This window comes from Antechinus flavipes, chromosome 2 (genome assembly GCF_016432865.1).
Source record: "Antechinus flavipes isolate AdamAnt ecotype Samford, QLD, Australia chromosome 2, AdamAnt_v2, whole genome shotgun sequence".
Lineage (NCBI taxonomy): Eukaryota > Metazoa > Chordata > Mammalia > Dasyuromorphia > Dasyuridae > Antechinus > Antechinus flavipes.
Genome location: NC_067399.1, coordinates 587,743,707 through 587,754,631, shown reverse-complemented (window position 1 = coordinate 587,754,631; position 10,925 = coordinate 587,743,707).

Below are 10,925 nucleotides of genomic sequence, written 5' to 3'. Positions count from 1 at the left end.
TTAAGCTGATATATGCATATATATTTATGCAATCATTTTGCTGCACAAGAAAAATCAGATCAAAAAGGAAAAAAAAAAAGAGAAAGAAAATAAAATGCAAGCAAACAACAAAAAGAATGAAAATGCTATGTTGTGATCCATGCTCAGTTCCTACAGTCCTCTCTTTGCCTGTAGATAGCTCTCTTCATCACAAAATCATTGGAACTGGTCTGAATCATCTCATTGTTGAAAAGAGCCATGTCCATCAAAATTGATCATTGTATAATCTTGTTGCCAGGCACAATGATCTCCTGGGTCTTCTCATTTCACTTAGCATCAGTTCATGTAAGTCTTTCCAGGCCTCACTGAAATCATCCTGCTGATCGTTTATTATAGAACAATAATATTTCATAACATTCACATACCATAACTTATTCAGCCATTCTTCCAACTGATGGCCAGCCACTCAGTTTCCAGTTTCTTGCCCTTACAAAAAAGGCTGCCACAAATATTTTTGTACATGTGGGTCCCTTTCCCTCCTTTAAGATCTCTTTGGGATATTAGCCCAATAGAAACACTAATGGATCAAGAAAAACATTTAATTAAGTCCAATTGACACATACTTTGCACTATATTCCACAAAGTCTCTGCTTTTCTCTGGAGAGGAGGAATATGCATTCATATCTGTTTTCTAACACCAAGATTATGCTTCACAATTCATCAGTTTGCTTACTTTTAGTGTTATCATTTTCATTATTGTAAACTTTGACCTGTTCTTCTTCCTTCATCCTGTTTTACTTCATATAAGTCTTCCCACCTTTTCTTAAGTTCCTTATTTTGTCATTTATTATTACATTTGTATACTATAATTTTAGCAAATATGGATTAAGTATTTCAATAAGGGACTGTGATAGGGACTAGGAATACCAGGACTAAAGTAACAAATAGTTTCTGACCTCAAGGACTTTCCATTCAATGTACTGTCATAAAACATGTACAGAGATAATTAGTTGATACTTTGAGAACAGAGCCTTGTGGTGTAGGGGGAACATAAAGAAAGGCTTTCATTCTGAGGTGCATCTGTACTGAGTATTGGAAGAAACTAAGATGATGAAGAGGAGAGAAAAAAAAAATATTCTAGGTAAGAAAGATGGCTTGTGTGAAGTTTTGGAATGCTGAGTTCAGTGAAGACCAATTTATCTAGAATGTAGTCTTCAATGAAGTGACTGGAGTATTGTACTTGCTGCTGAAATCTATGTTTAAGTCCATCTATAAAATAAAGGGATTGGACTCATTAGTTCTCAGGTCTTTTCTAGCTCTAAAATTTCATTCTGATTAGTTGAGTATGCAAAGGTAAATAAAATGAATTTGAAAAAGTAAATTGGAACCAGATTATAGAGGGCTTTCAATATATAGATAAGGAATTTTTTTTTTTTAACCTAGAAGCAATAGGTAGCCAGTCCTGATTTCTAACTATGATATAGTAAGATCTTGCTTTAGGAAGATTCTTTTGGTACTTGTGTGTAGAATAAATTAAAGAGGAGTGGGTAGCATGAAGATCAACTAAGAAATTATTGCAGTACTTCACATGTGAAATTCACTTAACCTCTATACACTTGCTTCCTCATATATAAAATGTTGGTTCCTTCTAGCTCTATGATCCTTTCATCTTTGATTTTATGCTGTGGCCAGAGTGGTAGTTGTGAATGGAGAGGAGAGAATGGAAGAAATGTGGAGGAGAAAAACAAGATTTGGCAATTGATTAGCTATGGATGAGGATGACAGTAAAGAATCAACAATAACACCAAAATTATGAAATTGGATTATAGGAGGCATGGTGTGATATTTTTGACTAAAACAGGGAAGTTGGGAGGAAGGAATAATTTGGGGAACATAATTATATTTTGTTTTGGAGATATACAAGGCTTTAGCAGGCAGCTGGTGACTAGGGCTTGGAATTCATAAAAGATATTGGGTGCTAGAAATGTAGACTTGGGAATAGTTAACATAGATATGATGGATTATTGAATTTCTGAGAACTGAAGAGATCACCTGGAAAGAAGTATAAAGAGAAGAGAGTCTAAGAGAGAGACTTGGGGGACATTCCTTGTTTGGGGGAAGAAGATGGATGATGATGCAGACAGGTAAGATGAAAATCAAAAGAATCAGCTTAAGAAAATTCATGGGAGGAGAGAGAGTACATAGGATGTGAGGACAGTCAACAGTGTGAAAAGATAAAGAGAGATTAAAAAGGATGGGAATTGAGACAGTGAAATCAAATTTACAATTTTATTACATCACTGGAGATCTGAAGGATAAGTTTCGGCTGAGTGGTAGTATTAGATGTCAGATTGCAAGGTGAGAAGTGAATGGGAGGTAAGAAAGTATGGACAGAGAATGTAAATGTAAAACAGCATAATTATTTTCCCCCCTCATAGCATAGGGGTTTTTAACTTTTTTTTTTTTAATGTGGCATGGATCCCTTTGATAGCCTAATGAAGCCTATAAACTCTTTCTCAGAATAATGTTTTTAAATGCATAAAACATGTAGGATTACAATGAATATCAATAATTAAGTAGTTACCAAAATATTTCAAAAATCAAGTTTATGAACCTGGGTTAAGAACACCTACTTGGCGATTTTCAGAGAAAGAAATCTTAAGTTATTTATAGCCACATTAAAAATGCTCCCTACAAAATCAGGAACTATATGAGCAAAACTACAAAACACTTTCCACACAAAGTTAGATCTAAACAACTGAACAAATATCAAGTGTTCTTGGATAGGTTGAGTGAATATAATAAAGATGACAATACTCCCTAAACTAATCTACTTATTTAGTGCTATGCCAATCAAACTCCCAAGAAACTATTTTAATGACCTAGAAAAAATAACAATGAAATTCATCTAGAAGAATAAAAGATCAAGAATTCCAAGGGAACTAATGAAAAAAAAAAATCAAATGAAGGCGGCCTAGCTGTACCAGATCTAAAACTATATTACAAAGCAATGGTCACCAAAACCCATTTAGTATTGGCTAAGAAATAGAGAAGTTGATCAGTGGAATAGGTTAGATTTACAGGATAAAATAGTCAATAACTATAGCAACCTAGTGTTTGATAAACCCAAAGACCCCAGCTTTTGGGATAAGAATTCATTATCTGACAAAAACTGCTGGGAAAATTGGAAATTAGTATGGCAGAAACTAGGCATTGACCCACACTTAACACTGTACACCAAGATAAGGTCAAAATGGGTTCATGATCTAGACAAAAAAAAAAAAAAAAGAGAGATTATAAATAAATTAGAAGAACATAGGATCATTTATCTCTCAGACCTGTGGAGGAGGAAGGAATTTGTGACCAAAGAAGAACTAGAGGCCATTAATGATTACAAAATAGAAAATTTCAATTATATTAAGTTAAAAAGCCTTTGTACAAACAAAACTAATGCAGACAAGATTAGAAGGGAAGCAATAAACTGGAAAAACATTTTTACAGTTAAAGGTTTTGATAAAGGCTTCATTTCCAAAATATATAGAGAATTGACTCTAATTTATAAGAAATCAAGCCATTCTCCAATTGATAAATGGTCAAAGGATATGAACAGACAATTTTCAGAGGATGAAATTGAAACTATTTCCACTCATATGAAAGAATGTTGCAAATCATTATTGATCAGAGAAATGCAAATTAAGACAACTCTGAGATATGCCTACACACCTGTCAGATTAGCTAAGAAGACAGGAAAAGATAATGACGAATGTTGGAGGGGATGTGAGAAAACTGGGACACTGATGCATTGTTGGTGGAGTTGTGAATGGATCCAACTATTCTGGAGAGCGATTTGGAATTATGCTCAAAAAGTTATCAAACTGTGCATACCCTTTGATCCAGCAGTGTTACTCCTGGGTTTATATCCCAAAGAGATACTGAAAAAGGGAAAGGGACCTGTGTGTGCAAAAATGTTTGTGACAGCCCTGTTTGTAGTGGCTAGAAACTGGAAACTGACTGGATGCCCATCAATTGGAGACTGGATGAATAAATTGTGGTATATGAATGTTATGGAATATTATTGTTCTGTAAGAAATGACCATGAGGAGGATTTCAGAGAGGCCTGGAGAGACTTATATGAACTGTTATTGAATGAAATGAGCAGAACCAGGAGGTCATTATACATTTCAACAACAATGTTATATGATGATCAATTCTGATGGAAGTGGCTCTCTTCAACAATGAGAGGATCCAAATCAGTTCCAATTGATCAGTAAGGAATAGAACCAGCTACCAGAGAAAGAACACTGGGAAATGAGTATGGACCACAACATAACATTTCCACTCAGGTTCCACAACTGTTATTGTTTGCTTGCATTTTTGTTTTTTTCTTCTCAGGTTATTTTTACCTTCTTTCTAAATCTGACTTTTCTTGTGCAGCAAGATAACTGCATAAATATGTATACATATACTGTATTTAACGTATACTTCAACATATTTAACATGTATGGAACTACCTGCCATCTAGGGGAAGGGGTGGAGGGAAGGAGGGGAAAAGGTGAAACAGAAGTTTTTGCAAGGGTCAATGCTGAAAAATTACCCATGCATATGTTTTATATATAAAAAGTTATAATAAAAAATGTTCCCTATGTCACTAATAGAGAAATGAAAATTAAAACAACTCTGAAAATTCAAATCACCTCATACCCATTAATTGGCTAAGATGACTTTTTAAAAAAAGGAAAATGACAAATGCTGAAGGGGCTGTGGGAAAATAGGTACAGTAAAAACAAACATATTAACTAGCCCATTATTTAATTTTAGGAGAATGATGAATTTTGGAGAGGGGTGAATGAGAGATGGGGGATGATGAAACTGAAGTACTGATTTCAATAAAGTTCATAGGTCAACAAATGTCACATGTAAGAAACACAAATCCTTCAGGTTTCTTCTTTTATGAAACAATTTGAAACTACATGGTCAAAGCTATTAAACTGTGTATGTCCTTTTACCCAACCATACTACTTTTACGTCTGTACCCTAAAAAGATCAAAGAAAGAAGCAAAGGATACTTATGTACAAAAATATTTACAGCAGTTCTTTTTGTGGTGTCAAAGATTTGGAAACTGAGGGCATGTCCATCAGTCAGAGAATGATTGGATAAGTTATGGCATATGGTTGAGATGGAATACTATTGTCCTATAAGATATGATGAAGAAAATGGCTTATGAAAACTTGGGAAGACTTGTGTGAACTAATGCAAAGTGAACTGATAACCAGGAAACCAGGAAAATAATATAAGTGACAGTAACATTGTAAAGAAAATCAATGTTGAAAGACTCTGATCAACACAATGACCCATCACAAATCCAAGGGACTTCATAATAAAACATGCTATCTACCTCTAGATAGAGAATTGATGAATTCAGAGTGTAAATAGAAACATATTTTCTTTTCTTTTTTCTCATTGTTTTTGTACAGAGCTGATGTGGAAAATTTTTACATGTGACTATATGCCTTTTTAATGAGTGTTTTTATTTTATTTTATTTTTTTAATTTTTATTTAATAATTACTTTGTATTGACAGAATCCATGCCAGGGTAATTTTTTTTACAACATTATCCCTTGCACTCGTTTCTGTTCCGATTTTTCCCCTCCCTCCCTCAACCCCCTCCCCTAGATGGCAAGCAGTCCTATATATGTTGGATATGTTGCAGTATATCCTAGATATAATATGTTTGCAAAACCGAACAGTTCTCTTGTTGCACAGGGAGAATTGGATTCAGAAGGTATAAATAACCCAGGAAGAAAAACAAAAATGCAGATAGTTCACATTCGTTTCCCAGTGTTCTTTCTTTGGGTGTAGCTGCTTCTGTCCATCATTTATCAGTTGAAACTCAAATATGTCCTCATACAATATCGTTGTCGAAGTGTATAATGATCTCCTGGTTCTGCTCATTTCACTTAGCATCAGTTCATGTAAGTCTCGCCAGTCCTCTCTGTATTCATCCTGTTGGTCATTTCTTACAGAACAATAATATTCCATAACATTCATATACCACAATTTACCCAGCCATTCTCCAATTGATGGGCATCCATTCATTTTCCAGTTTCTAGCCACTACAAACAGGGCTGCTACAAAAATTTTGGCACATACAGGTCCCTTTCCCTTCTTTAGTATTTCTTTGGGATATAAGCCCAATAGAAACACTGCTGGATCAAAGGGTATGCACAATTTGGTAACTTTTTGGGCATAATTCCGTATTGCTCTCCAGAATGGTTGGATTCGTTCACAACTCCACCAACAATGCATCAGTGTCCCAGTTTTCCCGCATCCCTTCCAACATTCATCATTATTTTTTCCTGTCATCTTAGCCAATCTGACAGGTGTGTAGTGGTATCTCAGAGTTGTCTTAATTTGCATTTCTCTGATCAATAATGATTTGGAACACTCTTTCATATGAGTGGTAATAGTTTCAGTTTCATCCTCTGAAAATTGTCTGTTCATATCCTTTGACCGTTTATCAATTGGAGAATGGCTTGATTTCTTATAAATTAGAGTCAGTTCTCTATATATTTTGGAAATGAGGCCTTTATCAGAACCTTTAACTGTGAAGATGTTTTCCCAGTTTGTTGCTTCCCTTCTAATCCTGTTTGCATTAGTTTTGTTTGTACAAAGGCTTTTTAATTTGATGTAATCAAAATTTTCTATTTTGTGATCAGTAATGATCTCTAGTTCATCTTTGGTCACAAATTTCTTTCTCCTCCACAAGTCTGAGAGATAAACTATCCTATGTTCCTCTAATTTATTTATAATCTCGTTCTTTATGCCTAGGTCATGGACCCATTTTGATCTTATCTTGGTATATGGTGTTAAGTGTGGGTCCATGCCTAATTTCTGCCATACTAATTTCCAATTATCCCAGCAGTTTTTATCAAATAATGAATTCTTATCCCAGAAGTTAGGGTCTTTGGGTTTGTCAAACACTAGATTGCTATAGTTGACTATTCTGTCTTGTGAACCTAACCTTTTCCACTGATCCACTAATCTATTTCTTAGCCAATACCAAATGGTTTTGGTGACTGCTGCTTTATAATATAATTTTAGATCAGGTACAGTTAGGCCACCTTCATTTGATTCTTTTTTCATTAATTCCCTTGAGATTCTAGACTTTTTATTGTTCCATATGAATTTTGTTGTTATTTTTTCTAGATCATTAAAATATTTTCTTGGAAGTCTGATTGGTATAGCACTAAATAGATAGATTAGTTTAGGGAGTATTGTCATCTTTATTATTTAACAAGTGTTTTTAGAGATAAGAGATAGGAAAAATTCAGAACTGAAAATAAAATTGAATTAAAAAGAAATAACAACAACAAAACACCACCACCACCAATCCAGGAGCTTATGGAAGAGAATAGAGATATAGAATAGTTGAAGTTTTATAAAACTGAGTTGGTTTTCTTGGGGGGTGGGGAAGATTGTTCCCCAACTGATGGGCATGCCCTCAGTTTCCAATTCTTTGCCACCACAAAAAGAACTACTGTAAATATTTTTGTACATCTTTCTTTGATCTCTTTAGGATATAGACCTACAAGTAGTAGTGCTGGATAAAAGTATATATACAGTTTAATAGCCTTGATTGTGTAGTTTCAAATTGCTTTACAATGGAAGAAATTTGAAGAACTTGTGTTTCTTATGTGACATTTTTCGATCCTTGAACTTAATGAAAATTAATGCTTCACTTTAACTTTATATAATTCTGATACTTCAAAGGCAGAGCTACCTTTATAGGTGGTAGGAAAAGAACAAGTAGAAAGGCTGAAGATTACAGAAAAAGAGGGATAAAGTCTTGGAGGAGACAGACAGTGATGGCAACAAGGGTCCAAGTAGCAGCACTGAGCTTAGTGAGAAAACTGGTCACTTTTTGGCAGAGACTAGAGCAACAGAAGAGAGAATGAAGATGAAAATTACTATTGAAGAGTACAATGATGGGAAGGGGAAGATGATAATGGATCCTCTCTTTTTCCAGTTAAAAAACAACAGTCTTCTGTTGAATTGGAAGGAAGGTTGGTGTAGGAGCAAAGGAAAGAAGAGAAAGTTTGGGGTAGCAATTGAATGTAAGTAGGGAAGAATAAAAGATTTGCTAGTGAGCAAGTAGAATTCAGGTGAGATTAGATAATATAAATCTGTAGTAGACTATTTGGTATTTTTTCCAATGGCAATCAGCTTTAGGTGAGTAAAAGCAATTCAAGTATGGCATGGCGGCAGCAGTAGCAGTATGAGGAAACAAGAAATCAAGTTGAGCTGGTTAACTAAGTTTAACATATCAATTAATCAATATAAATAAGGAATTGGAGTTAGAATCTGAGTTATTAGGACTGAAATCTCACCTTGGACACTTAGTAGCTGTGTGACCTTGGACATTTATAAATTATTTAGCATTTCTGTGCATTTCTTATCTGTAATACAAGTTGATTAGATCTGAAGATAACCTTTAAAATCCCTGTCAGCTTTAAAAGTATCTTAGGATCCTATGAAGTCAGAATCATAATGATGGACTTGAAGAGAAGTAAGGTTTAATGGCTAAAGGTCATGATGAAGACAGAAATTTAGGAAGAATGAAACTGAGGCAGAAATGAAAAGGTAGGAGACTGATCAAAAAAAGGAATTTTAGAGGTGTGAGCTGTAGAGATATATGACTATTTTTGTATGTGGCTTTGGTCAAGTGAAAGTACATGAGCTAGGAAATTGATAAACTTAGGTTTATGAGGAAATTTCTGGAAATGATGAAATACTTAATATAAATCTAAGTTTTGTTATTATTCACTTTATAGGGAATTGAAACTGGATTTAGGAAATGTTCATGTGTGTGTATAATGCACATGTATGTGTGTGTTCATGGGCATGTGGGTTTGTACATACATGTCTCCTTCATAAAACTTATCAATTCAGTAAGCAGTAAATGCCTACTTAGTACAACTATTTTACAAAATGGGGATATGAAGATGTGTGGGTCAGAAACCATTAATAAAACAACTGGATAGATCTCTAGAAGAAAAGCAAAGCAAAGTTTATTTATGCTCTTAAGAGTGGGCATCGCACCCATCTAGCAGACAATTGAAGGGAGGCCTGTAGGGAGTAAGGTTGAGGCTTTTAATTCCTAACACAAATTCCCCTCCCACTACTGACCCTCATCCTTATTGGCTGAGGATCTTACATTCTAAACTGGGGAACTATTCAAGAAATTGAACTTGATCAATAAGTACATAGGTGCCTATATTTGGCTGAAATAAGGAGGATAACAAGAAGGGGACTTAAGTATGCCCTTGGGGGATAACAGGGAGGGGATAGCAGGGAGGAAACTTTAAGTATGTCCTTAAGATAGCAGGGAGGAGACTTTAAGTATGCCCTTAGAAAAATAGCAGGGAGGAGACACTTTTAAGTATGCCCTTGACTTAATACTTAAAGTCCTTCAGGCCTACTCAAACTTTGAAGTAGATGAAGCCTTACTCGATTTTCACAACTGTCTTGAAAGATCTCACTTTATCTCCTTCAAAGACAAAGATGTCCTTGCCTCCAATGAGCTTTCATTCTACTGAAGTAATAGAAAATGCAAAGACGAGAGTCAGTGCAAAAAATTTAATTTCAAAGAGGACAGAATACTAATAACTGAGTGGAGATTGGGTCAAGAAAGGTCTAGGAATTCTACAAAGTGGAATTAGGAGGAAGTACCTTCCAGACTTGGAGGTCTCCTTGCATATAAAGTCACAGCAGCTTTATATGGGATGTTTGTATAGAAAACGGTTTGGAACAGAGAAATGTGTAAAAGGGAGTAATATGATAGAAATAAAGCTTGATTGGTTCATCTTCCCACAGTAACATGATGTGCAATGGTTGCCTCTTCAAAACCAACTCACGTTTTTCTCTTAGTAGCCCCATTGTGATAAAATATTAGAATAATAAGTTCTTTCCTTTTGTCTCTTTGGGCCTCAGTTTCCCATTTGGAAAAAGAAAAGTTTGCACTAGATGGGTTCCAAAGTCCCTTCCAGGTTTAACATTCTATGATCTTCCTGGAAGTCATTTCAAGACTGCTTTTCCCACTATAACTGATTGGTGTGATTTGAAAACCCAGTCACACGTCCACAGAAACTGAAAGCTTAAGATTTTTTGGGAAAATGGGGGAGGGGTACAAATGCTACCCCCCCCCTTTTTTTTATGCTTCAATTTCACAAAAATCTGGAGAAAGATTATCTGATATTTCCTATTGGGCTCAGAATACTCTTTTTCCTATCCTAAAGGAAAACTACATTGAAGGAATGCTAACCCACGAATCTGACTTCTAAATCTGTTTAGCTACTTTCTGGGTACTTTTTTTTTGTTCTCATTTTCCTTATCAGCAAAATGGAGAAAAGAATACATATGGTGTGCCATATATACTCTCATATGTATATTTCTAATTTCTATTTTGCTCTCGATTTGTATAGTTTCTTTGCTTAAAAACAAAACAAACAAAACATTTCTTTTCTTTACACCCTTATTCCCCAGCGTTTTGGTTAGGAGTATGCTTTGGGAACCCAAAAGAAGTATAAATGTGAGCCCGAGAGCTCCTGCCATAACCCGGGGCTATGCTTTTAGTGCTTCCAGTACAGCCCTTCCCCCACGGCCGATGGAAAAACGAGGACGCACCGGGTGAAAGCGAGGCGAGCCGGGAAAATCCCCTAGCGACTACAGAGGGCCAACTCCTTCGTACCCACATTCCAGCGTACCGATTAAGCGCGGGTGTATAACAGCCCCACCTGGCTTTCTCTTAGCTGCAACCACCGTCCCCTTTCCTCTGGTTCTCCTTAGGTCCCTGAAATACCACTCCTCCTTGCACAGGGCATTTCCTACTCCAGCTTAGTGAAACCCTCTCCGCCTTTTCAAACAGGAAGTAATTGGGAAGAAACAA